Below are 7,080 nucleotides of genomic sequence, written 5' to 3'. Positions count from 1 at the left end.
ATATAGCAAAATTTGTTTTTATTTGGAAGTTTGTTTTATGAAAAAAAAAACTTATTCCTATTCATGCATAAAAAAACATCCACAGGATTTATGTTTCAGAATTGATTGAAAATGAGGAATTTTTGCCGATAAAGAAACTTGTAATCTTCACTTGAAAAAAATTGCAGAGAATTTAATACTTTTTCGGTGTATTGATTTTTTTATACAGTTTTTCGATATTAAAATTTAGAGCTAAAATTTTGAATTTGATTTTACAAGAATCAGACTTGAAAAGAAAAATTCTGTATATTCAATTTTTATTTTTGAAAATTTTAAATTTTTTCCATCGATGGTTGAATCGAAATGGTTGATTAATTGTATAAGATTTTGGAAATTTCAACTGATAAATTTTCATGGACGGCAAAATTTGTCAAGAGAGAAGTGCATGTTATTTTAACGCTAGTGTGAGACCCATATCTTCTCTGGAAGAAAGAGATTTCATAGAAATGTTACAAAATTTCTTCATTTATAAACTAACCATGCAACCACAAAAGATCTAACAATTGGTAGGAACTTGAAAAGGAACAAATCTGTACAAACACGTGAAAAGGATCTATCTCCATATATGGCGAATCGAGAAAAACGCGTTTGAAAAAAATACAACCTATTTTAAATCGCTAATTAAAAATAACTTGTAATTTTTGATTTTTATGATAGCTTAACGATTTTTAAGAGCATCCTCTATATGTTGGAATAGAGGAATATCAATTTTCATGAAAAACCAACGCGCTATCGTAGATAGAACCTAGCTCACGTAATATTTTATCTCCCTTGTTTATACACCCTTTGCTATTTTCTCATTTCTAGCTTTAGTTTTAAGCTCGCGTTCATTTGCAACTATGTTTTTATTTTGAATAAAGTGTCTAATATTTACCAACACACAAAAAGGATCTTTATCCATGATGGCGTATTGAGAAAAACGCGTTTGAAAAAAATACAACCTATTTCAAATCGCTAATTAAAAATAACTTGGAATTTTTTATTTTTATGAAAGACAAACGATTTTTAGAAGCATCCTCTATTAGTTGGAATAGAGGAATATCAATTTTCATGAAAAAATAACGCGCTATCGTAGATAGAACCTACTTCACGTAACATTTTGTCTAACCTGTTTATACATCCTTTGCTATTTTCTAATTTTTAGCTTAAGTTACAAGCTCGCATTCATTTGTAACTATGTTTTTATGTTGAATAAAGATTTAAATTGATTATTTTGAGTTTGTTGGCGGAGTAGTAGCGAAAAATGGTTTCGGAGTAAAGGGTGTATATCCATGTAAAGGCAGTTCTGGTTTAAGAATGTTTATAGATCCTTTACTCAAATTGAGTTTTTAATGTAACGGAATATTATTTTCTCAAAAGGGTTTTACCGTTAAGAAGTGCAAGTGTTGGCCTATCGCGAGGTACTGAATATGGTTTTTGTTTACTTTTGGAGATAGATCCTTTTCACGTGTTGGTACAGAAATCAAGCAAATTGAACCAAATTGAACCAAATTTGACCTCTGAGGAATTAGGGGTACGACAAATCGTTTATTATGATAGCTTAATATTTGTTCCATCTATGAAACGAATGCTTCCATACAAATGAACCATAAAATTGATGTATAACTCGAGAATAAAAAAAAAACAATTCAGATAAATAAGCCCCATATTGGTACCTTATACAGTGAGCGAAATAAGAATAGCACCACTATGTGTTTTGCTTGTTAAAATATGAATGTTTGAAAATCACCAAAATTTTCTTCTATAAATTGTTTGGAATGGTTTAACGAATAAATCAAGCATAAGTTTACTTTTTTGGACGTTGCAATTGGCGTTGAGGACCAAAACTATGAAAAAAAGGTGCGAAATAAGAAAAGCACCACTTGTGTTTATCAACAAAAACAAGATTATTTCTAAAAATTTACTGTGTAAAAGTGGATAATAATGCTTCTACGAATTATTTGAATAGTTTACTGCATTTTAAGGAGTTTTCTAGAATTCCAAAGATTTTCAAAGGTTTTAAAATGGTGTTTTAAGAGATGCTCTTCTAGAACTAAGGAATTTGATATTTGAGCTGTAATTCTTTACCAAACTACCTAATTTCTTCATTAAAATGACGTAAAATGATGAATCAAACATTTTCGGTTTATTTTAAATCAGAAAAATGCAGGTTGGAATTCATAAACTTAGATTTTTTTCAATAAACATAACTTTTTTCCAGTTTCAAGTCATAGATGGCAGCACTATCTTGCCGTTAAAACCAAATGAAGTCTCAATATTGATTTTTCAGGTTTATTTAGGCCCATATTCATTATTTCGAGGAAGTTTTCCAACCCAGTTTTGTTGGAGTTCACGCTTCAGAAATCTTTTCCGGATTTGCAAAAAAAAAAACACCAGCACAAGAATATAACACCGCCAAAATTCCTGCTCATCTCAACTTCCGATTCAATTTCAAATCATACCAAAAATACATCTAGTTATCTGGTTCATCAAGCCCCATCGGAAAGTACAAAATTATTCTGATTATCGATCCAAGAAATTTACTTTTATGGGTCCTTGATGAAATTCTTATTTTTTGATATAGTGTTCTCTGAATTTCCAAGGCGGTTACACGGTACCAAGGACTTATTTCTTGACCAAAATCATCCAGCACACCTGAATTAATCCCAGATATTCGAAAATGGGCATTAATTCGGTTTAATTGCAAGATAGTGCTGCCATCTATGACTTGAAACTAGAGAAATAGCGTTTGACTATTTAAAAACATTAGTATTTTTTGATTCTAAGCCTGTTTTTTTATTCAAATTCAGCATCAAATCTCTGTTTCATCAATTTGCATCATACCTATGAATGATAATGAAGAAATAAAGCAGTTTGATAAAGTATTATAGCTCAAGTATCAAATTCTTAAACGCTAGAGGAGCATCGTTTGGATAACGTGCCGCTATTAAGCCTACCCCCCATTCTGATTATAGCTCAAGTATCAAATTCTTAAACGCTAGAGGAGCATCTCTTAAAACCCCCTTTTAAAACCATTGAAAATCTTTGAAATTATAGAAAACTCCTTAAAATACAGTTATCTATTCAGATAATTCGTAGAAGCATTATTTTTCACTTTTAATATGTAAATTTTTAGAAATAATCTTGTTTTTGTTGAAAAAACACAAGTGGTGCTATTCTTATTTCGCACCCTTTTTCCATAGTTTTGGTCCTCAACGCCAATTGCAACGTCCAAAAAAAGTAAACTTATGCTTGATTTATCCGTTGAACAATTCAAAACAATTTATAGAACAAAGTTTTGGTGATTTTCAATCATTCATATTTTAACAAGCAAAACGCATAGTGGTGCTATTCTTATTTCGCTCACTGTATAAGTATTAGGGTGTCCCAAAATTGCATAACTTCTGGGAATCTGGGGGCTCAACCTCCAAATGGTAGATTAGGATGTGCAGAACAAACTTTTGTATGGGGCCGACTAAAAAAAATCATGTTTAGAGGTTCCGCAAGCGCGATCTTTGAAAAAAGTCCACTTCCAAAAGATTTGATTTTATATAAATTCTGAATCCAAAAATTTTCATAAAATTTATATATTTTATATTTTTTTAATTTGGTTTGAGTTAAATACTACACGTAAAAAATAAAAAATAAATCAAACTTGTATCAAAATGTAAAACAGGCAAGCTATTTCCCAGGAAAAAAAATTTTTTGGTCCAAAAATCTTGTATTAAACTGACCAAAATGTGTACCAAGCGTAAAATATTTTTTAATACCAATGCCATCAAAAGATGCGGATTTTTGTGCACCTTAACTTTGCTGAACAAAACATGTTGTTTGTATCATCGTGTGAAGGGCTATTCACTGTTTAATCCTCAATAAAAATCAAAATTTAGGATATTTTTTATATAATTTATCAAATTTGTGTTAATAAATACCTACTTTTAAATCAAAATACTTGCAAAAAAGACTTGGTTTAAGGGAGCCATCACAAGGCCATAAAAAAACAAGGCATAAAAAACTGGTTTTTTAACATACATTTTTTTCCTTACCAATGGATTGCTTGATTATGTAGATTTTATTAAAATTTCAATTAGGACTAACATTTCACCTGAAGACTGCAACTCGATTGGACTTGAAACAAAAAAGTTATGGCTGTTCAAAGATTGTATTTTTGTGGCAAATTGTCGTTTAACACACAATGAGTACATTTTACTCATTACGTTTTACAGGATAATTTGTAACCAAAATACAATCTTTGAACAGCCATAACTTTTTTGTTTTAAGTCCAATCGAGATGCAGTCTTCAGGTGAAATGTTAGTATTAATTGAAATTTTAATAAAATCTACATAATCAAGCAATCCATTGGTAAGGAAAAAATGAATGTTGAAAAACCAGTTTTTTATACTTCTTTAGAACACTATGTCTCAGAATCCCTTTCACACTTGAGATTCCGTGCAACCCCTTTCTGTTGTTCGATTCCGCTCAAATTTGACATATGGCCTTGTGATGACTCCCTTAAACCATCAAAGTCTTTTTTGCAAGTATTTTGATTTTAAAATAGGTATTTATTAAGACAAATTTGATAAATTAAATAAAAAATATCCTAAATTTTGATTTTTATTGAGGATTAAACCGTGAATAGCCCTTCACACGATGATACAAACAACATGTTTTGTTCAGCAAAGTTTAAGTGCACAAAAATCCGCATCTTTTGATGGCATTGGTATTAAAAATATTTTACGCTTGGTACACATTTTGGTCAGTTTAATACAAGATTTTTGGACAAAAAATTTTTTTTTCCTGGGAAATAGCTTGCCTGTTTTACATTTTGATAAAAATTTGATTTATTTTTTATTTTTTACGTGTAGTATTTAACTCAAACCAAATTAAAAAAATATAAAATATATAAATTTTATGAAAATTTTTGAATCCAGAATTTATTTAAAATCAAATCTTTTGGAAGTGGACTTTTTTCAAAGATCGCGCTTGCGGAACCTCTAAACATGATTTTTTTTAGTCGGCCCCATACAAAAGTTTGTTCTGCACATCCTAATCTACCATTTGGAGGTTGAGCCCCCAGATTTCCAGAAGTTATGCGATTTTAGGACACCCTAATAAGTAGCTTATGGATCAAGTAGGCTGTTGCTCAATATGACATCAAAAACATGGTTGCATTGTTTTTTTTTTTAATATCCAAACATCCAGTGTGTTAATAATTTCTATTTTATATTTCAGTAAAACTAGAAGATCTTTTTTTTCCTTTTAAACGAATGTTGTAAAAACATTTGATAGAAAAAGAAATTTTTAATAATGAATTAAGTTAATAAACAGATTTGACCAAAAAGGATTTGAGAAGGTTATAGAAAGTTTTAATTCTAAAGAATCTTATCTACTTGAATGTAGATAGAAAAAAAAACTTTTAAACTTAGAAAGTATTTTCAAAGTCTCTAAGAGTTTCGAAAAAAAAATTAATAAGCTGAATTTCAAATTCGATTGAGTTCAAGTTTTTTTGGCAAAAACCATTTTCAAAAGTGAGAAGTGCCCAAAACCATGTTTCAGTAAAACGTGAATAACTTTTGAATTGGCAAAAAAGTGGCAACTAGTTTTTGTTTAGTTGGATAGCTGAGACTTCCATTTAAATGTTTGAGTAGGAATGAGAGTGGGGTAACGTGCGGTAACATGTTTTCCAGGTGTCCAAATATGATGAAAATTCGTAATTTTTTAACGTTAAATGTTAATGCTCGAAAAAAAATCACGATTTTTTTTTCAATTCTTTAACCTCAAATAAATAAACTTCATATTATTCTGAACACATCCATGCTATTTTTTTTATTTTTCCATAAAAATAAAATTTTAGTGGAGTGTTGAAAATATTTCTTTTTTGCGATAAAATGAATCCCATCAATCCCCAACTTTACCTACGTAGAAAAATGAATGAAACAACGAATTTAAAGATTTTTTTGACAGATACGTGGTAGGTGTAATGATCAGAAATTTATGATGATATTTCTAAATAACTTCTAAATATTTCTAAAATTTACTGTGTAAAACTGAATAATAATACTTCTACGTTGGTAAAATGTCTTTAATAAAAATAATAATAATAATACTTCTACGAATTATTTGAATAGATAACTTCCTTTTAAAGGACTATTCTAGAATATCTAAGGCTTTCAAAGGTTTTAACAGGGTGTTTAAAGAGATGCGCCTCTAGCGTTAAGGAATTTTATATTTGAGCAGTAATTTTTCACCAAACTACTTACTTTCTTCATTAAAATGACATGAAATGACATTCTGGGTTTATTTTGAATAAGAAAAACACAGGTTGGAATTCAAAAGCTGAGATTTTTTTTCAGTAAACCTCACTTTTTCCAGTTTCAAGGCATATATGGCAGCACTATCTTGCAGTCAAAACTAAATTAAGTCTGAATTTTGATTTTCCAGGTTCATTTAGGCCCATATTCATCATATCGAGGAAGTTTTCTAGCACAGTTTTATTGGAATTCACGCTGCAGAAAGCTTTTCCGATTTTGAAATCAAATCGCCCGTTCAAGAATATACCACCGCCAAAAATCCTGCTGATCTCAACTTCCGATTCAATTGCTAATCATACCAATAAAACTGCTTGCCGTCTGGTTCATCAAGCTTTATCGGAAAGTAAAGAATAGTTTTTTTTATAGTGACCTTGATGAAATTCTATTATTTTTGATTTTGTGATCTTTGAATATCCAAGGCGGTCACACGGTACCAAGTTCTTATTTCTTGACCAAAATCATCCAGCACATCTGAATTAATCCCAATTATTCGAAGATGGGCATCAATTCGCTTAAATTGCAAGATAGTGCTGCCATCTATGACTTGAAACTAGAGAAACAGTGTTTGACAGTTTATGTTTTTAGCATTTTTGATAAAAAAAAAGAGGCTTCAACCTTTTTTTATTCAAATTCAGCCTCAAATCTATGTTTCGTCATTTTGCAATCATATTTATGAATGTTAATGAAGAAATCAAGAAGAGCAATCTCTTAAAATTTCTTTTTAAAATCTTTGAAAACATTTGAAATTCT

Source organism: Uranotaenia lowii, chromosome 2 (assembly GCF_029784155.1).
Source record: "Uranotaenia lowii strain MFRU-FL chromosome 2, ASM2978415v1, whole genome shotgun sequence".
In the NCBI taxonomy this organism is placed as follows: Eukaryota; Metazoa; Arthropoda; class Insecta; order Diptera; family Culicidae; genus Uranotaenia; species Uranotaenia lowii.
The sequence above is the reverse complement of the archived record's forward strand: the minus strand, read 5'-3'. Positions refer to the sequence as shown.